Below are 22,685 nucleotides of genomic sequence, written 5' to 3' on the forward strand. Positions count from 1 at the left end.
AACCAGAAAAAGATTAACAAGCTAGAAATAAACACATACCTATAAATAGTAATTTAAATTTAAATGGATTAAATGCTCTAATCAAGGGGCGCCTGGGTGGCTCAGTGGTTTAAAGCCTCTGCCTTCAGCTCAGGTCATGATCCAAGAGTCTGGGATCGAGCCCCTCATCGGGCTCTCTGCTCGGCAGGGAGCCTGCTTCCCCCTCTCTCTCTGCCTGCCTCTCTGCCTACTTGTGATCTCTCTCTGTCAAATAAATAAAATCTTAAAAAAGAAAAGAAAAGAAAGGGTGGGTGAATGGATTAAAATAAGAAGACAAGACCCATCTATATGCTGCCTACAAGTGGCTCAGACAGACCTAAAGACATACAGACTTAAAGTGAAGGGATAGAAGAAGATATTCTATGCAAATAGAAACAAAAAGAAAGCAATATGTATATCAAACAAAAAGCTGTTATTTTTTTATTTTTTAAGATTTTATTTTAAGAGAGAGACTGAGCATGAGGAGGGGGAGGAACAGAGGGAGAGGGAGAAGCAGACTCCCCACTGAGCAGGGAACCCATCATGGGGCTTGATCCCAGTACCCCAGGATCATGATCTGAGCCAGAAGGCAGACACCCAACAGACTGAGCCACCCAGGTGCCCCAAAATGGACTTTAAAACAAAAGCAAAACAAAACAAAAGAAGAGACAAAAGGAGTAATACAACAAGCAGATAAAATAATTATAGATATTTATGCACACAACATAGGAGCACCTAAATATATAAAGCAAATATTAACAGACACAGAGGGAGAAATTAACAATAATACAATAATAATAGGGGACTTTAACACTCCACTTACATCAATGGATACATCATCTAGATGGAAATTAAGAAACATTGGCCCTAAATGACACATTAGACTAGAAGGATGTGATAGATATATACAGAACATTGCATTGAAGACAGCACAAGTGCTCAGGTGCACATGAAACATTCTTCAGTATAGATTACATTTCAGGCCACAAAACAAGTCTCATTAGATTCAAGATTGAAATCATATCAAGCATATATTTTTTATCACAATGGCATAGAAATCAATTACAAGAAGAAAACTGGGAATACAAATGCGGAGACTAAACAATATGCTACTAAACAATCAATGGGTCAATGAAAAAAATAAAATAGGAAATTTTAAAAAATATTATGTGACAAATTAAAATAAAAACACAACATTCCAAAATCTGCAGGACACAAAAGCAGTTTTAAGAGGAAATTTTATTAGTAATACAGGCCAACCTCAAGAACAAGAACAGTTTCAAATAAACAATCTAACCTTAAACCTAAAAAGAACTAGAGAAAGAATAACAAAGTTAGTAGAAGGAAGGAAGTAATAAAGATTAGAGTAGAAATAAATGAAATAGAGACTAAAAGAACAGTAGGTAAGATCAATGAAATTAAAAACTGGTTCTTTAAAAAATAAAACTGAGGAAACTTTAGCCAAATTCATCAACAGAAATAGAGAAAGGACTCAAGTAAATGAAGTCAGAAATGAAAGAGAAGTTGCAATTGATAGCATAGATATGTCAAAACTCATAAGAGATTACTAAAACAATTATATGCCAACAAATTGAACAGCCTAGAAGAAATGGATAAATTACCAGAAACAGAACCTTCTGAGACTGAATCAGGAAGAAGTAGAAAATATGAACAGACCGGTCACTCTTCATGAAATTGAATCAGTTATTAAAAGCCCAGGATCAAACAGCTTCATTGGTGAAATCTACCTAATATTTAAAGAAGAGTTAATACCTATTCTTCTCAAACTGTTCCAAATAATGGAAGAGAAAGGAATGCTTCCAAACACATATACAAGACCAGCATTACCCTGATACCTAAATCAGACAAAGACACTATAAGAAAATTACAGGCCAAGATCCCTTATGTTCATAGAGGCAAGAATTCTCAAAAAAGATTAGCAAACCAAATTCAACACTATATTGAAGGGATCATACACCATGATCGAGTGGGATCTATTCCAGTGAGTCAAGGGTGGTTAAACATCTGCAAGTCGATGTCATACACCACATTAACAAAACAAAGGATAAGAATCATGATCATCTCAACAGAAGCAGAATGCTTCTAAACATCCATTAATTATGAAAACTCTCAACAAAGTGGAAGTGGGGGGAATATACCTCAACACAATAAAGGCCATATATGAAAAACCCACAGCTAGCGTCACGCTCGTTGGAGAAAAACTGAAAGCTTTTCCTCAAACATCAGAAACGAGACAAGGATGTTCACGCTTCCACTTTTATTCAACATGGTATTGGAAGTCTTAGCCACAGCAGTTCAGCGAGGAAAAGAAATAAAAGACATCCAAATTGGAAAGGAAGAAGGAAAACTATTCGCAATAGCATGATACTATATATAGAAAACCCTCAAGACTCCATGAAAAAGAAACTATTAGAACTAATAAACGAAATTCAATAAAGTTGCAGGATATAAATCAGTATACAAAATACATTGCATTTCTAATACACGAATAACTATCAAAAAGAGAAGTTAAGAAAGCAATCCCATTTGCAGTTGCATCAAAAAGAAGATCTAGGAATAAGTTTAACCAAGAAGGTGAAAGACTGTGAGACATTGATGAAAGAAATTAAAGATGATAGAAATAAATGGAAAGATATTCCATGCTCATGGGGTGGAAGACTTTATAAATTTATATTATATATAATATTTGTTTTATTTAATAATAATATATAAATTATATATAATATTCATATACATATGAATATTGCTTATCCATAAAAAAAGAATGAAATCTTTCTACTCATAATAACATGGATAGACCTAGATGGTATTACACTAAGGGAAATAAGTGAGACTGAGAAATACAAATACTGGATGATTTCACTTACATATGCAATACAAAAAGCAAAACGAATGAACAAACAAAACAGAAAGTTATAGATACAGAGAATAAGTTGAAGGTTACCAGCAGGGAGGCAGACGGGCGATGGATAATGAGGTTCAGTCATCTAGACAGGGTTATATTATACAGGATAGGGAATATAGTCAGTAATATTGCAACAACTTTGCATGGTGTTATAAGGTAACTAGACTTATTGTGGTGACCATTTTGTGATGTATATATCTACGAAATCACTATGTTGTACACTTGAAACAAATTCAATATCGTATGTCAATTATTCTTTGATTAAAAAAAGAATACAAAGTAATGCTATTAATGCATTGATTTTGTTGCTAATACCTGGCAAAAACTGTGACTGATTTAATCAAATCACAATTAATACCCTTTATTCCTGTCTTGATCTTCACCTTTCTGCATTAGATACCTTTTTTCACCACCATTGTACAACAGGTTCTGTGAGGAAAAGAAACGTAATGCATATCTGATTCCAAATGGCAATTACATAGCTGGGATACTAAATGCCTTTTAACTTCCCAAAGTGACCTTTTGATGTACTTCAGAAAAGAGCACAGCTGTGACATGGGCAGTCAGTATGTGAGAATTCACCCTAGCCCTCTATGTGATTTTCACTAATGGCTCTCAGGAACCGTGCTACAGCCTGGAAAGCATTTCAGAAATTTGTGAGTGTTTTTGGTTGTTGCAATCATTATGCGTTGGAGGTACTCCTGGCTTTGTGAAGCAGAGGCTAGAGATGTTAGCCTGCAATGTCAGGCATGTTCCCATGTGAACAAGAATTGACTGATAATTCCCAGTGACTTTATATATCTCTCAGAATATCCAAGTCAGTGAAAAAACTAGTGAACCAGACCTAAATATTATTCATAATTTATAATTACCTAAGCCAGATCTGAATCCTTCTAATACGTAAATGCAAAATGTTTGCACAGTTTTAATATACACTGATTTTTCCAGAATGCAGCAGCTTTGTACATCAGGTAAGACCATATACTTGTTTCTTTACAACTTTACCAATGTTCACAATTTTGAAAAAAACAGCCTATCCGATGGTCATGGTGCCCTGAAGTCACCCTGAAACTCACCTGTATTTGTCTACACTAGCATCTCAGCAAATCTCCCATTATCTTCTCCACCATAGTCAAGCTCAAGCATTTAACTACTAAAATGTATATTTGTTTATATGAATTATTTTCTTTAGTTTCTCCTTTTATCCAGGGTAGGGGATTATATTGACTTTTTATCAAATTTTAAATTTTTAAAATTTAAAATTTTACAATTTTTAAATTTTATTAAATTTTTATTTAATTATGCACATAGGCAGGCTATCTGTGACTATCATTTCAGAATTTGACATGAGGGGATAAAGCATTGTCATTAAAAGGGAACAGTGGCCCTGACAGTGTTGAGCACCACTCAGTTCTAAGAAGTCATCTGAGATATTCATGGGCATAACTGGGGATCTCACTGGGAGCCACACATTTTTCAACAAGTCGATTATCACTATGCTTCCTTCCTTGACCTTGTTACAGTATTGGCAGAAGCAATAGTATCTGCAAAATTGCAGGCTCAATATCCTATGTTTTTCGATTACTCAAAAAAATGTAAGCACTGAAAATGTTTCAAACGCATTCATGCAATACCAAAAAATAATCTCATACATGAGTTGTGGCACATATTACATATCATGCTTTAGGAAACACAGGACTTTCCATTCTCATGATATAGAAGAATGCTCACAGATATTAGTGCAAAAGTTGGTACCAATATTTAAGATTTTATTTATTTATTTGAGAGAGAGAGAGCACAAGCAGGGGGACCAGCAGAGGGAGAGAGGGAGATGGAGAAGCAGGCTCCCTGCTGAACAGGGACCTGGATGTAGAGCTTGATCCCAGGACCCTGGGATCACTACCTGAGCTGAAGGCAGACACGTAACCAACTAAGCCACCCAGGTGCCCCAAGTAGGTACCATTTTTAATAAATACACATACTGGGGAAAATTTGAAAGGTCCACACCAAATTATCAACAGTGGTTATCTCAGAATGGGAGACGATGTGTGATTCCATTCTTACTTGTTTACCTTTTCTAAATGTTTTAGAATGGATGTATGTTCTTAAATGAAGAAAAAAGGCTATTTGAAGTATACATATATAGTAGATAAAATTGGAAAGAGCTACGGAACATTTATATTCATATATACATCTCTGTAGCGTTGCTTCTATAGTGAAATCAGTGTACAACATACATTTTTCTATTTCTTTTTATTTATTACCCATTTACATTATCAAATTCCTCTTATTGCACAAAGTGGAAAGACCTATAGAGCTAGCAGAGATTCATTAGAAGAATCATAAAGCGAACCAACAATTTCCCTACTTTCACTAGTATTTTTAGTAGTGTCCATGGATTAAATGAATAATTTCCAAAACTTAGTTTAAAAGTCACCTTTCTTAGAACAAAGGATTCTCATGGTAGGATCTGGATTGAGTTTCTTTTTCCTGAACTGAGCTCCTTTCAGTTATCTTAGGAGATTAAAATCACATCCTAGAGATGCCAGGGTGGCTCAGTTGGTTAAGCAGCTGCCTTCGGCCCAGGTCATGATCCCAGCATCCTGGGATCGAGTCCCACATCAGACTCCTTGCTCCGCAGGGAGCCTGCTTCTCCCTCTGACTCTGCCTGCCACTCTGTCTGCCTCTGCTTGCTCTCGCTCTCTCTCTCTCTCTGACAAATAAATAAATAAAATCTTAAAAAAAAAAAAAAATCACACCCTAACTTGTGTTTTATGTTATCTGAGCAGATAGTTAATACTTTACATTTTGCAAACGTAAGGACTACATCAGTTCTTTTGTGGAGGGCTCTATAATGAAACACAGGCGACAACTGGAGAAGAGGTAAGCAAAGCCTCAGACACAGAGCCCACAAAGGTTTCAGGTCCCTCAGACAGTGGGGGAATGAAAGAAAACCTCTGCAAGCAGGTGTTCTTTAGACAAAATAAATTATAAATGGAAGTCAGAGTTCAGAGTTTCTTTTTTTTTCATTTATTTTTAATTTTTTTTATTATGTTCAATTAGCCAATGATTAGTACATCATTAGTTTGTTTATTTATTTATTTATTTATTCGAGTTCAAAGTTTCTTGCTCAGTTGTGGAGGAGAATTTTGTGGGAAGTGGGGTGGGAAATACTCCTTTTGTCAACACTTAAATTCCGCTTCAAGCCAGAAGTTTTCAAATTGTGGGCTACAGACCACCTACATCAGAACGACCTGCTTTATTTTTTCAAAAAATTAGTGTGGATTCCCACGTAACTCCCTGGTTTTACTGCCACTGAATTTTAAGAGCTGGATTAGGGAACCCATGCTGAAGCAAACCCTCCAGGTGATTCTACCGTGCAGAAATGTTTGAGAACAATTGCTGTAGGCCAGAGGCTCCCAAACTTCAGAGTAGAACATCAGAGTGTCTGGAGGATTTGTTAAAACACAGATTGCTTACCCCACCTTCAGGTTTCTGGTTCTGGAGGCCTAGGAGAGGCCCAGGACTTTATATTTTTAACAAGTTCCCACGTAATGATGGAGCAAATGGTTGGAACTACACTTTGAAAACCCTGTGCTCAGCCCAAGAAACCAGGGAGATTCTACAAGCATTTCTAAAGACCTGGGAAATGCAATTTGAGACTTGAGTATTTTTATTAAAGACTTGGAAAAGAATTTATTGAGGAAGTTTGTCCTTACTCTGGTTTTTATTTTCTTTAGTATTTTTTTCCACAAATAATTCTTTTTCCACTGAAATGCTTGCAATCTATGTCCATCCATTCAGGATTCTCCAAGTAATAATAAACAGCATCAATTCCCTTCATTTTGCACCTTTTATATTTGAGAATATTGAAGAATTAGTACAACTGATGCTTGATTTTTCAGATGCCTGCATTAATTTGATTTCAGTGACCCACGGAACACTGATGTTAGCATATCAACAATTACCAGAGCTTTAGCTACAAAATAGGGAAGAGATATGAGCAGCCTATGTGAAATTTTAAATAAGTCTTCATGGACTGTCCTTTAAAGGATATTATGAGAATTCAACATAAACCCAAAAGCAAATCTAAAGCTATGCCTTTTCCCAAGCCAAGGCCCTTATGCTAAATAAAAATATAAGCATGCCTGGAAAATCAGAAAGCTATATATTGCTAATGTTTGTTCCCATGAGACCCACCTCATGTACTCATAGAATCATAATATTTTTTCAAAACAAAGGTAGTACTGTACACCCTAACATAATTCATTTTTAAGCAGTGCTGATGACATTTGTAAAAGAAAATGTCAGCCAAACTGCAATAAAACATTTCCTGCCCAATAAAAGTAGTTTGGGTTGAGTGCTTTAAAATTTTTGGCTTTGGAAGGTTAAAATAATAAGTGAATCACAGATCCAAAAAATACAATGCTAACTTTATTACCAGATAGAGTTTATTCTGCATTGTAACCGAAGTCTCAGGGACTTCTCAGTTTAAGTAATAGAAGGTCGGCTCCTCCCCGAAGAACAGAAAGTTATATAGAGGGCCAATGAGAAACATTTTAGGAAATTTAAAAAAAAAAAAAAAACTTGTATTTCCAGCAGAGTTATTAACACTATCATTTTAGGAGTTAAATCCTGAATTCAGATTCTTTCCTAGTTTCCTCATCTATAAAGTGGAAATAATGATACATCCTTTGCAGAAGTGTTGCAAAGAAGAAATTAGATGGTGAATAATTTACTTAGCATGGTCAAAGCACGTTGGAAGTTCTCAATGATAAATCAGTTTGATTTAGACTCTTATTAGCTTTGTTATTAGAGAGGAAAATTACATACTGTGGGTTTAAAGGAAAAAGAGATCAGATATGCTTGGGAGACTAAAGACTTTAGTCAGTATGTGGGCTTTGTGAAGAGCCTTAAAGAATGCATCGTATTTATTTAGGGCAAGATGGAGGAGCTGTCTTTCTCTAATCCTGGCACACAGACCCTTATCCTGCCAGTGTAACTTCCTTAAGGGACATGGGCAGAGATGGAAACTTTGTATATGTTAAAATTTACAATTTGCATTACAATTTAATTTATAATTCACAATACTTATTGTACCTAGTCAACTCAGTTATTCAATAAATTCTTATTTCTCTCTTTGATTTGAAACAAGGCAATACTTGTTGAGGTGCCCTGATTTAATAGTCAAAAAAACAAGTAAAGGATATTTTGAGTAAGTGTTATTGTGAAATAATTTCAAAAGAGCATACTTGTTATTAATGACAAGCAATGTATTATGCACTTTTTGGCTTGTCATCTTGACTATGGAGTACATGTTGTAAGGAAGAAAAGTGGGTAATTATATTTCACATGAACATCAAATTGAGTGTTCCTTCCTTGTAGTTTTGTAAAGTAGAATTGTGGCAAGATTGTCCCTAGTTAATGCCAGGAAAAATGGAAAATAAATGTCTTTTTAAAAAATGTCTCTTATATAAACAAGTAAAACCTGCTAAAGTGGTTTGCAGTCATTGAACATAGGTCAATTCCCATTAAAACAAACTTCATGGGTAAGTCGGAATTATTTTGTTGTGTTGGTATTTTGTTGTATCAAATATTGTTTAGCATGAAATTAAATATATAAAGCTTATATCAGAGCAAAATAAATATCAATGTTATTATTATTAAACCATTATTGGCAAACAATTTTTGCAGTTAAAAAGTTTTAATTCTACTTTTGTTTATCTTACAGGTGCAAACTTATAGCTCAAAAGTTGAACAAGTGCTTTTGAAATCTTATTCTATATAGTAGTTAATTTTCCCCTTAGATGCCTATTTTAATAATTACTTTCAAGATATCTATCAGAAAACCACAATTGAGATTGTGTCATTAAGATTTGTGTATTCTGCATTAAAATGATCTAAGAGGTTCTAATATTCGTTAGCATTCTGTATCTCAATCTCATTCCCAAGGAATTTCTATATTATAGGACCTTGTTTGGGACTATAGTTATTATCTGGATTTTAATGGTATCACTATTATTAAAGTTTGGTATAGAATGCTGGACTCTAGTCATTGGAGAAACTTCTAGAATCTCCCGTGAATGTGATGTTTGGAATACTCTACCCTGATTTTGGAGATAAAGTAGATCATTATCTGGAAACTCCCTACAACTCTCTCTTCCACCTACTCCCTTACCTTAATTATGTGCAAATCCCATCTAGAGCCATTCCTCAGTCCCTTGGGAACCTTTGCTGTATGTATTAATCAGCTTTTATGGTGTACCAAAAATTCTCACTGATTTCCAATAGCAAAACTTTTTTGTCTTACTTACAGGTTGGTTGGGCAGTGACATCAGTCCTGCTCTGAGCTTCAGGTCATGTTCAGTCAGGTATGTTCCATGAGTCTTTCATTCTAGGAGGGAGGTCAAACGAACAATGGCTCCTAGGCAAATTCTTCTTAACGTAGAGGGTGGGAACATAAAAGGCAAAATGGTCAAGCCAAATGGTGCAAATGCTTACAAAGCTTCTGCTCACGTTCGTTGGCCAAAACAGCTAAGGCGGTTAACATCAATGGAGAAGGTAGGATAGTCTTTATGTAAGTGAAAAAGGAGAGACAGAAGCGATAATTTGCTGGAGAGCAATCCCACTCAACATACCATACAGGACAGTCACCGGGTAGACAAAAATAGCCCATCGCAGAAGGGGAAGCTGTCACTGGTCTGTAGCAATTCTGAAATCTCACTGGGCAAATGTTGCCAGGTTCCCAACCTGAAGGTGGGAAATATTCTTTGATTAGAATCCAAGTCTGTTCCCTGGGAATAGCTTTTCTTTTCATTGTTCTCATGACTCTTGGCTCTACCTTCTGAGAGGTAATTTTCCATTGTCCTTCTTGGCCACTTCTAAATGAAAATATGTACCCCCTGACAGCTGAGCAGCTTCCTTATCCTGCTACCCGCCTGCAGAATGTTGGGGACCCTAAGGTCTTTAATTTTGCATGGTTCGTTTCTTTTTATTATTGAAGTATAGTTGACATACAATGTTTTCTTAGTTTCAGGTGTGTGGCCCACTGAGGATTCAACAATTCTGTGGCTTACACAATGTTCACCATGATAAGAGCAGTTACCATCTGTCACCATGAATGTTACTACAGTATTATTGACTATATTACCAGTTCTGTACTTTTTATCTCCATAACTTATTTATTTTATAACTGGAAGTTTGCGCCTCAATTTCATTCACTTATTTCACCCTTTCCCTAACCCCCTCTCCCTTGGCAACCATGGGTTGTTCACTGTATTTATGAGACTGTTTCTGTTATTCTTTATTTGTTTACTCATTTGTTTTGATTTTTAGATTCCACTTGTAAGTGAAATCATATGGTATTTGCTTTTCTTTGTCTGACTTATTCACTGAACGTAAATACTCTCTAGGTCCATCCATGTTGTCACATGTGGCAAGATCTCATTCATTTTTATGTTGGTTCAATAATACTCCTCTGTGTGTGTGTGTGTGTGTGTGTGTGTGTGTGTATCACATCTTTTTTATCCATCTATCGATGGGCATTTAGGTTTCTTCCATATCTTGGCTATTATAAATAATGCTGCAGGGGACGAGTCAAGATGGCGGAGAAGTAGCAAGCTGAGACTGCTTCAGCTAGCCGGAGATCAGCTAGATAGCTTATCTAAAGATTGCAAACACCTGAAAATCCATCGGCAGATTGAAGAGAAGAAGAACAGCAATTCTGGAAACAGAAAAACAACCACTTTCTGAAAGGTAGGACCGGCGGAGAAGTGAATCCAAAGCGACAGGAAGATAGACCCCGGGGGGAGGGGCCGGCTCCCGGCAAGCGGCGGAGCAACCGCGCACAAAATCAGGACTTTTAAAAGTCTGTTCCGCTGAGGGACATCGCTCCAGAGGCTAAACCGGGGCGAAGCCCACACGGGGTCAGCGTGGCCTCAGGTCCCGCAGGGTCACAGAAGGATCGGGGGTGTCTGAGTGTCGCAGAGCTTGCAGGTATTGGAACGGGAAAGCCGGCTGCAGAGACAGAGCCGACAGTAAGCTCACAGCTCGGGGTTACCTTGAACCGGTCGCAGGCTCGGTGAGCTCGGAGCGTGGCCGGAGGTCAGGCAGACGGGAGTAACTGGGCGCGGTTCTCTGAGGGCGCACTGAGGAGTGGGGCCCTGGGCTCTCGGCTCATCCGGCCGGAGACCAGGAGGCCGCCATTTGTATTCCCGTCCTCCGGAACTCTACGGAAAGCGCTCAGGGAACAAAAGCTCCTGAAAGCAAACCCAAGCGGATTACTCACCCCAGCCCCGGGTAAGGGCGGTGTAATTCCGCCTGGGGCAAAGACACTTGAGAATCACTAAAACAGGCCCCTCCCCCAGAAGATCAACAAGAAATCCAGGCGAGACCAAGTTCACCTACCAAGGAGTGTGGTTTCAATACCAAGGAGAGCAGCAGAATTCCAGAGGAGGAGAAAGCCAAGCACGGAACTCATGGCTTTTTTCCTGTGATTTTTTTTAGTCTTGCAGTTAATTTAATTTTTTCTTTTTCTTTTTTTTTTTTTTTTCTTCTCACCTTCGGGTAAAATTTTTTTTTTTAACTGTTACCTTTTTCTTTTTTAACGATTTTTTACTAGTTTATCTAATATATATATATTTTTTCTTTTTTACATTTTTCTCAGGTGTTTTCTTTTTTTAAAAAATTTTTTTTCTTTTCTTTTTTCTTTTTTTTTCTTTCTTTCTTTTTGAACCTCTTTTTATCCCCTTTCTCCCCACTCACGATTTTGGATCTCTTCTAATTTGGTTAAAGCATATTTTCCTGGGGTTGTTGCCACCTTTTTAGTATTTTATTTGCCCCTTCATTTACTCTTATCTGGCCAAAATGACAAGACGTAAAAATTCAACACAAAAAAAAGAACAAGAGGCAGTACCGAAGGCTAGGGACCTAATCAATACAGACATCGGTAATATGTCAGATCTAGAGTTCAGAATGACAATTCTCAAGGTTCTAGCCGGGCTCGAAAAAGGCATGGAAGATATTAGAGAAACCCTCTCGAGAGATATAAAAGCCCTTTCTGGAGAAATAAAAGAACTAAAATCTAACCAAGTTGAAATCAAAAAAGCTATTAATGAGGTGCAATCAAAAATGGAGGCTCTCACTGCTAGGATAAATGAGGCAGAAGAAAGAATTAGTGATATAGAAGACCAAATGACAGAGAATAAAGAAGCTGAGCAAAAGAGGGACAAACAGCTACTGGACCACGAGGGGAGAATTCGAGAGATAAGTGACACCATAAGACAAAACAACATTAGAATAATTGGGATTCCAGAAGAAGAAGAAAGAGAGAGGGGAGCAGAAGTAATACTGGAGAGAATTATTGGGGAGAATTTCCCCAATATGGCAAAGGGAAAGAGCATCAAAATTCAGGAGGTTCAGAGAACGCCCCTCAAAATCAATAAGAATAGGCCCACACCCCGTCACCTAATAGTAAAATTTACAAGTCTCAGTGACAAAGAGAAAATCCTGAAAGCAGCCCGGGAAAAGAAGTCTGTAACATACAATGGTAAAAATATTAGATTGGCAGCTGACTTATCCACAGAGACCTGGCAGGCCAGAAAGAGCTGGCATGATATTTTTAGAGCACTAAACGAGAAAAACATGCAGCCAAGAATACTATATCCAGCTAGGCTATCATTGAAAATAGAAGGAGAGATTAAAAGCTTCCAGGACAAACAACAACTGAAAGAATTTGCAAATACCAAACCAGCTCTACAGGAAATATTGAAAGGGGTCCTCTAAGCAAAGAGAGAGCCTACAAGTGGTAGATCAGAAAGGAACAGAGACCATATACAATAACAGTCACCTTACAGGCAATACAATGGCACTAAATTCATATCTCTCAATAGTTACCCTGAATGTGAATGGGCTAAATGCCCCTGTCAAAAGACACAGGGTATCAGAATGGATAAAAAAACAAAACCCATCTATATGTTGCCTCCAAGAAACTCATTTTAAGCCCGAAGACACCTCCAGATTTAAAGTGAGGGGGTGGAAAAGAATTTACCATGCTAATGGACATCAGAAGAAAGGAGGAGTGGCAATCCTTATATCAGATCAATTAGATTTTAAGCCAAAGACTATAATAAGAGATGAGGAAGGACACTATATCATACTCAAAGGGGCTGTCCAACAAGAAGATTTAACAATTTTAAATATCTATGCCCCCAACGTGGGAGCAGCCAACTATATAAACCAATTAATAACAAAATCAAAGAAACACATCAACAACAATACAATAATAGTAGGGGACTTTAACACTCCCCTCACTGAAATGGACAGGTCATCCAAGCAAAAGATCAGCAAGGAAATAAAGGCCTTAAACGACACACTGGACCAGATGGACATCACAGATATATTCAGAACATTTCATCCCAAAGCAACAGAATACACATTCTTCTCTAGTGCACATGGAACATTCTCCAGAATAGATCACATCCTCGGTCCTAAATCAGGACTCAACCGGTATCAAAAGATTGGGATCATTCCCTGCATATTTTCAGACCACAATGCTCTAAAGCTAGAACTCAACCACAAAAGGAAGTTTGGAAAGAATCCAAATACATGGAGACTAAACAGTATCCTTCTAAAGAATGAATGGGTCAACCGGGAAATTAAAGAAGAATTGAAAAAAATCATGGAAACAAATGATAATGAAAATACAACGGTTCAAAATCTGTGGGACACAACAAAGGCAGTCCTGAGAGGAAAATATATAGCGGTACAAGCCTTTCTCAAGAAACAAGAAAGGTCTCAGGTACACAACCTAACCCTACACCTAAAGGAGCTGGAGAAAGAACAAGAAAGAAACCCTAAGCCCAGCAGGAGAAGAGAAATCATAAAGATCAGTGCAGAAATCAATGAAATAGAAACCAAAAAAACAATAGAACAAATCAACGAAACTAGGAGCTGGTTCTTTGAAAGAATTAATAAAATTGATAAACCCCTGGCCCGACTTATCAAAAAGAAAAGAGAAAGGACCCAAATAAATAAAATCATGAATGAAAGAGGAGAGATCACAACTAACACCAAAGAAATACAAACTATTATAAGAACATACTATGAGCAACTCTACGGCAATAAATTTGACAATCTGGAAGAAATGGATGCATTCCTAGAAACATATAAACTACCACAACTGAACCAGGAAGAAATAGAAAGCCTGAACAGACCCATAACCAGTAAGGAGATTGAAACAGTCATTAAAAATCTCCAAACAAACAAAAGCCCAGGGCCAGATGGCTTCCCCGGGGAATTCTACCAAACATTTAAAGAAGAACTAATTCCTATTCTCCTGAAACTGTTCCAAAAAATAGAAATGGAAGGAAAACTTCCAAACTCATTTTATGAGGCCAGCATCACCTTGATCCCAAAACCAGACAAGGATCCCACCAAAAAAGAGAGCTATAGACCAATATCCTTGATGAACACAGATGCGAAAATACTCAACAAAATACTAGCCAATAGGATTCAACAGTACATTAAAAAGATTATTCACCACGACCAAGTGGGATTTATTCCAGGGCTGCAAGGTTGGTTCAACATCCGCAAATCAGTCAATGTGATACAACACATCAATAAAAGAAAGAACAAGAACCATATGATACTCTCCATAGATGCTGAAAAAGCATTTGACAAAGTACAGCATCCCTTCCTGATCAAAACTCTTCAAAGTGTAGGGATAGAGGGCACATACCTCAATATCATCAAAGCCATCTATGAAAAACCCACCGCAAATATCATTCTCAATGGAGAAAAACTAAAAGCTTTTCCACTAAGGTCAGGAACACGGCAGGGATGTCCATTATCACCACTGCTATTCAACATAGTACTAGAGGTCCTAGCCTCAGCAATCAGACAACAAAAGGAAATTAAAGGCATCCAAATCGGCAAAGAAGAAGTCAAATTATCACTCTTCGCAGATGATATGATACTATATGTGGAAAACCCAAAAGACTCCACTCCAAAACTGCTAGAACTTATACAGGAATTCAGTAAAGTGTCAGGATATAAAATCAATGCACAGAAATCAGTTGCACTTCTCTACACCAACAGCAAGACAGAAGAAAGAGATATTAAGGAGTCAATCCCATTTACAATTGCATCCAAAACCATAAGATATCTAGGAATAAACCTAACCAAAGAGACACAGAATCTATACTCAGAAAACTATAAAGTACTCATGAAAGAAATTGAGGAAGACACAAAGAAATGGAAAAATGTTCCATGCTCCTGGATTGGAAGAATAAATATTGTGAAAATGTCTATGCTACCTAAAGCAATCTACACATTTAATGCAATTCCTATCAAAGTACCATCCACCTTTTTCAAAGAAATGGAACAAATAATGCTAAAATTTATATGGAACCAGAAAAGACCTCGAATAGCCAAAGGGATATTGAAAAAGAAAGCCAACGTTGGTGGCATCACAATTCCGACTTCAAGCTCTATTACAAAGCTGTCATCATCAAGACAGCATGGTACTGGCACAAAAACAGACACATAGATCAATGGAACAGAATAGAGAGCCCAGAAATAGACCCTCAAATCTATGGTCAACTCATCTTCGACAAAGCAGGAAAGAATGTCCAATGGAAAAAAGACAGCCTCTTCAATAAATGGTGCTGGGAAAACTGGACAGCCACATGTAGAAAAATGAAATTGGACCATTTCCTTACACCACACACAAAAATAGACTCAAAATGGATGAAGGACCTCAATGTGCGAAAGGAATCCATCAAAATCCTTGAGGAGAACACAGGCAGCAACCTCTTCGACCTCTGCCGCAGCAACATCTTCCTAGGAACAACGCAAAAGGCAAGGGAAGCAAGGGCAAAAATGAACTATTGGGATTTCATCAAGATCAAAAGCTTTTGCACAGCAAAAGAAACAGTTAACAAAACCAAAAGACAACTGACAGAATGGGAGAAGATATTTGCAAACGACATATCAGATAAAGGACTAGTGTCCAGAATCTATAAAGAACTTAGCAAACTCAACACCCAAAGAACAAATAATCCAATCAAGAAATGGGCAGAGGACATGAACAGACATTTCTGCAAAGAAGACATCCAGATGGCCAACAGACACATGAAAAAGTGCTCCATATCACTCGGCATCAGGGAAATACAAATCAAAACCACAATGAGATATCACCTCACACCAGTCAGAATGGCTAAAATCAACAAGTCAGGAAATGACAGATGCTGGCGAGGATGTGGAGAAAGGGGAACCCTCCTACACTGTTGGTGGGAATGCAAGCTGGTGCAGCCACTCTGGAAAACAGCATGGAGGTTCCTCAGAATGTTGAAAATAGAACTGCCCTATGACCCAGCAATTGCACTATTGGGTATTTACCCTAAAGATACAAATGTAGTGATCCAAAGGGGCACATGCACCCGAATGTTTATAGCAGCAATGTCCACAATAGCCAAACTATGGAAAGAACCTAGATGTCCATCCACAGATGAATGGATCAAGAAGATGTGGTATATATACACAATGGAATACTATGCAGCCATCAAAAGAAATGAAATCTTGCCATTTGCGACAACATGGATGGAACTAGAGCGTATCATGCTTAGCGAAATAAGTCAAGCAGAGAAAGACAACTATCATATGATCTCCCTGATATGAGGAAGTGGTGATGCAACATGGAGGCTTAAGTGGGTAGGAGAAGAATAAATGAAACAAGATGGGATTGGGAGGGAGACAAACCATAAGTGACTCTTAATCTCACAAAACAAACTGAGGGTTGCTGGGAGGAGGGGGTTTGGGAGAAGGGGGTGGGATTATGGACATTGGGGAGGGTATGTGCTTTGGTGAGTGCTGTGAAGTGTGTAAACCTGGTGATTCACAGACCTGTACCCCTGGGGATAAAAATATATGTTTATAAAAAATAAAAAAATATATATAAATAAAAAAAATAAATAATGCTGCAATAAACAAAGGGTTGCATGTATTCTTTGGAATTAGCATTGTCATTTTCTTTGGTTAAATACCCAGTAGTAGAATTATAGATTATATGGTATGTCAATTTTTAATTTTGGGAGGAACTCCTTACTGTCCCACAATGACTGCACCAATTTCCATTCCCAGCAACAAGGGTTATTTTTTCTCCAGGTCTTCACCAGCACTTCTTATTTTTTGTCTTTTTGATACTAGCCATTCTTACTGGTATGAGGTAATATCTCATCATAGTTTTCATTTGCATTTCCCTGATGGTTATTGATTTTGAGCATCTTTTCATGTGTCTGTTGGCCATCTGTATGTCTTCTTTGGAAAAATGTCTATTTCAGGTCCTCTGCTCATTTTTTAATCCAACTCTCTGGTTTTTTGCTGCGGAGTTGTATAAGTTCTTTTTATATTTTGCATATTAACTTATCAGATTTATTATTTGCAATTATTCTCTCCCATTCAGTGGGTTAATTTTTCCATTTTGTTGATGGTTTTCTTCACTGTACAAAAGCTTTTTATTCTGATGTAGTCACAGTAGTTTACTTTTGCTTTTGTTGTCCTTGCCTGAGGAGATACATCCAGAAAAGCATTGCCAAGGCCGATGTTCATGATATGACTAGCCTTTTTTTTTTTTTTTTTTTTTTTAGGATTTTTATGGTTTCAGGTCTCCCATTTTGGCCTTCATCTATTTCAGTTTATTTTTTGCATATGTTGTAAGTGGTCCAATTTCATTCTTTTGTATGAATTGGATAACATGTAGCTATTTCGTTTTCCCAACACCATTTATTGAAGAAACTGTTCTTTTCCCATTGTATATTCTTGTCTCCTTTGTCATAGATTAATTGACCATATAAGCATGGATTTATTCCAGGGCTCTCTGTTCTGTTCTGTCCATTTATCTATGTATTTATTTTTGTGTCAATACAATACTGTTTTGATTACAGCTTTATGGCATAATTTGCAACCAGGAGTGTAATATCTCCAGTTTTGTTCTTTCTCAAGATTGCTGTGGCCATTTGGGAGACTTAAAATTCCAGATGACTTTTAGGATTCATTTTTCTGAAAATACTACTCGTATTTTGATAGCAATTGCATTAAATTTGCAGATTGTTTGGAGTAGTATGGATATTTTAACAATATTAATTCTTCCAATCCATGAACATGGTATCTTTCCATTTGTTTATGTCATCTTCAGTTCTTTCATCATATCTTAAAGTTTTCAGAGTACAGGTCTTTCACTTCCTTGGTTAAATTTCTTTCTACATATTTTCTTTCTTTCTTTTTTTTTTTTGATGCAATTGTAAATAGAATTTTTTTTCTTAATTTCTCTTTCTGCCACTTTGTTATTAATGTGTAAAACTACAACAGACTTCTGTTTATTAATTCCATATGCTGCAAATTTCCTGAATTCATTTGTTAGTTCTAATAAGCTTTTGGTGGAGTCTTTAGGATTTTCTTTGTATAGTATCATGGCATCTGTAAATAGTGAGTTTTGCTTCTTCCTTGGCAATTTAAATGTCTTTTATTTCTTTTTCTTCTCTGACTGCTGCTGCAAAGGCTTCCAGTACTGCATTGAACAAAAGTGGCAAGAGTCAACATCCTTGTCTTGCTCTTGATCTTAGATGAAAAACTTTTAGTCTTTCAGTTTTTTATATAAAATTTTAATTGAAAATAATTTTAGGGGAGCCTGAGTGGCTCAGTGGGTTAAGCCTCTGTTTTTGGCTCAGGTCATGATCTCAGGGTCCTGGGATCGAGCCCCATGTTGGGCTCTTTGCTCAGCGGGGAGCCTGCTTCCCCCTCTCTCTCTGCCTGCCTCTCTGCCTACTTGTGATCTCTCTTTCTCTGTCAAATAAATAAATAAATAAATAATCTTTTAAAAAATAATTTTAGATTTACACAGAAGTTACTAAGATAATACAGAGAGTTCCATGTACCCAACACCTAACTCTCACTATTATTAAAATTTTACATTAGTATGGTATAGTTGTTACAATTAATGAACCAATTTTGATATCTTATTATTCTAAGGTCTTTTTCATGGCTTAAAGAGTCACATTCTCTTTTAATCCAGGCAATAGTGTTTTTGGAGTTATATTTCTCCCCAAAAACTATTTTTAATTTTTGTATGTGATAAAATTAGCTCCATGAAACAACTATATCTACAGTAATTTTCCAGCCATGTCTCTCTCTCTCTAGGCTTAATTATAGAGTTTGAGCTTATTAAGTTAGTGGAACCTAGTCCATATCTCTTTTCTATGAGCTATTTAGTCTAGATAAGAGAATTCATTGGATACCACCTTAATCCATTAACACATTTAAGAAAGAATATGATAGTGCTATTTATTTGATCTTTGTCTTGAGACTTGGTTGTAATTAGCATTAATCAGAGTTTGTGGTTTTTGGTGTTTTTCAGTTTTTCCTTTTTTTATTTGAAGATGAGAAACAGTTCTATTTTTTAGACTTGCAAGTCCTGGAATTTCTGGAGTCACTCTTTACTCTTACATGCAGGTCAATTCTTGAAAGACCGTAATCAAAGGCAGCAACCAACTTATGCTAGTAACAGACTATCTTGAAGTCTTATCACCCCAAACCACTCATTTTTGAGGTATATTTTCTGTCTTCAAGTCATTGCTTTACCAAATATTTGCTATGACATAATCTTGTTCTACAAGATCATCATCTTTCTGGTCTTCAACACTTTCTTGCTATCTGCTGTTCAGTACCAAGGGAAGAACAAGTATTTTAAGTTCTCATCACAGTAGCACCATACTTTTAGGGACTAATTTCTATATTAGTCAGCTTTTGCTATAACAATACTCTGTAGTTAAAAAAAAAAAAAAACACATATTTCTATGACCTATAAAATGAAGGTATCTTGCTCCTGGTCTGAGGCTGCCTGCAGTGGCTCTACTCCAGTCTGTAGATGGTTTCTATACTCACTCACCCTGGGACACAGGCTAAAGGAAGAGTGCTCTTCCTATGACAGAGGGCAAGAATGCTGAAGGCCAAACCAAGTCACAAGAGCATGTTTTAACGCATCTACCCACATTTTGCTGGTCAAAGCAAGCCACATGTCCAGACCTAATGTCAATGGAGGGAGGAGAAGAAATGCAATTACTTAGGTGACAATAATACAATTTACCTCACCAGACAAAGGTCTGGCCTCTGTTATTCATCATTCAGATGGTCACTAAAATGTATGGGGAGCTGGAAGAGGAGGGAGGCAAATGTGGTTAGGGGGAAAAAAATGTTTAATATGCAGCCACTTAAAACTCAAATCCCCTTTTCCTCCCCCTTAAGTAGCTCCTTTCCTTAAAAGACCAGTTAGGGCTGGGCTGCATCAGTACAGCCCAGACAGTAATCTGACTCCAGTTCCATGGCTGGATGCTCCTTCATGTTCTCCAAGGGCTGCTGTTCTGTTCTTCACCAGTTAATCCAGCTCCAAATGATCTAGGAATTTTTCTTTCCAACCCCACTACTTCGGCTGCAGATGACAGAGCTAATCCTTTTGTTTTTTAAAAGAATTTACAATGTCCTGATGGGTCTCCAAGTTCTTTCCTTGCTTTAAGCAGAGAGAAAAACTGAAAGCAGAGGTCTTTGGGCATGGTCCTGATCATCCCATCCCTTTCGTCAATGCCAAAACCAAGGAGCCTAGCATAGTAGATGTACCTGCTCTACTGCTCCTCCTTACACCTGCTCCTCCAGGGGTATTGGGCATTAGGCTCTAGCCACACTCATAATCCCTCCATTTTTCTCAGGGCTCTCCTCTTTGCATCCCCACTGGCTCCAACTCATTTGGGCCATCATCACCTCTAGTTTGGCTTCCTCCCTCTGAGCCTGGCTCTACTTCTAGCCTGCCTATCTCCAACCACTTTCCATTCAAAGTGATTCAGAGTAGTGCTTCTGGGATGAAAATTGATCTTGTGGCCCTCTTGTCTTAAATCTTTCAGTGTTTTACATTTTGTCTCTCAAATGTGGCTTTTCAAGTATGCCCCATCTTGTCCCAAAATATTCAGCCTTATTTAAATATCAAGCTTCTCCCACACACTCAAACTCTCACACTTCCAGAATTTTGGATACAAGTGAAATGGCCCTGGCCATTCTGATGGAGGGGCCTACTGGGCAGCAGTGTAGTCCTGAAAGCTGAAGTTGCCCCACAAGGTTGACGTTGCCCCAGCCAGTACCTCCATGTGCAACCCCTGACCTCCCCAAAGGGAGAAATAACTGTGGACAGAAATGTAACAATATTGCTGGCCACTATTTTAATCAAGGCTTTTTTTTTTCTTTTTCAGGTAACAAACACATCAAACAAAGTCAAGCATGACAGTGTAGTTATTGTAAAGATTTTAGGGTGTCTCATAAGACTCAAAGTCAAGACAGTGGGCCTTGTGAGTAACTGAGATGAGGAATTGGCTATTATAGTAAAAATTGAAGTCAGATCTGAGCTGTATGTGTTGGTGTTGATGTTTTCATAAAATTATTAATGCCACTAGCCCAGGAAACCAAATGCTGGACTTACCAAATGTCAACTGTATCCAGCCTCTCTTTGTCCCTGAAACTGACCCTCTTTCTACCACTTTCTATACAGAGAACCACCATATAATTGTTCCCTATACATGGTAGCCACTGGTGGAACCAGACAAGGCCATATGATCCAAATGCAGCTTACCCGTTGCTGGCTAGAAATTCATGAGGTGGGTTAGTGCAAAGGTCTCACCCTAGTAGTAGCAGGGGTATTTAGCCAAATCAATTAGTTTAGGATTCTTTGGACTGGGAAATATGGATGGATTAGTGAGTTAAATAAGTAAATGGAACCAATTTACAGAGAGACACAGATAAACCAAGAGACCATGTTGACTTAGAGACCTGGAGAAAGTTGTTGGCCTCTAGAAGTATCGTTCCCAGTTCTAGTTTACAGGTGCCTGCATTAGTTTGCTGGGACTGCTATCACAAAGTATCAAAGGCTAAGTGGCTTAAACAACAAAAATTTATTTTCTAACAATTCTGATATCAAGATATTGGCAGGGTTGATTTCTCCTTGGCTCATAGACGGCTATCTTCTTCCTCTGTCTCTTCATAGTATCTTCCCTCTATACATGCCTGTGTCGTAAACTCCTCTTTTCATAAGGATACAAGTAAGATTTGAATTAGGGCCCATGCTAATAATCTTATTTTAATTTTATTACCTCTTTAAAGAACTCACTTGCAAATCAGAATCACATTCTGAGATATTGGGGGTTAGAACTTCAACATATGAATTTGGGATTCAATTCAGTCCTTTAGAGCATCCTCTCCTTTTTATATAAGTGTTCTGTGTGAATCTATGCATTCAAAACAACCTGACAAACTATATTAGAATTCTCGGTTGTAAGAAGCAGAAAATCCAATTGAAACAACTTTAGGAAAAAGGGAATTTATTGACTCAACTAACTGAAAAGAGCTTTTCTTGCCCAAGTTTTTCTAATAAAACCCCAGAGTTTAGTCTCATTGGCCTGGATTTTATCACCAAATTTAACTCTACTTTAATCTGTATACCCATCTTTAAATCAGTCATTCTAATCAAAGGACAACAGCGCAGGTCATGATTACCTGAATATCCTTGGAGCTAGCAAGGTGGGGTCAATCCCACAGAAACACATAGCGTGAAATGGGAGAGAATGGGTCCCCACAGGAAAAATTCAGGTGTTGTTAACAGAAGAACAGAGGCTAACAGATAAAAACAGCATATGTACATTATATTACC

General features: G+C 37.4%; 1 protein-coding gene across 1 annotated transcript in view; it reads right to left on the reverse strand.

Moving 5' to 3' along the window:
• The window catches only part of DNAJC5B (DnaJ heat shock protein family (Hsp40) member C5 beta), a 97,101-nt gene extending 87,494 nt beyond the window's left edge, over positions 1-9,607 (reverse strand). The window contains exon 1 of the mRNA XM_082719163.1: positions 9,259-9,607. The gene's annotated coding sequence lies outside the window, so the exon portion shown is untranslated. The remainder of the gene's footprint in view (positions 1-9,258) is intronic.
• Positions 9,608-22,685: the final 13,078 nt, after the last annotated feature.

The sequence above is a fragment of the Mustela nivalis genome (genome assembly GCF_964662115.1).
Source record: "Mustela nivalis genome assembly, chromosome: 2".
In the NCBI taxonomy this organism is placed as follows: domain Eukaryota; kingdom Metazoa; phylum Chordata; class Mammalia; order Carnivora; family Mustelidae; genus Mustela; species Mustela nivalis.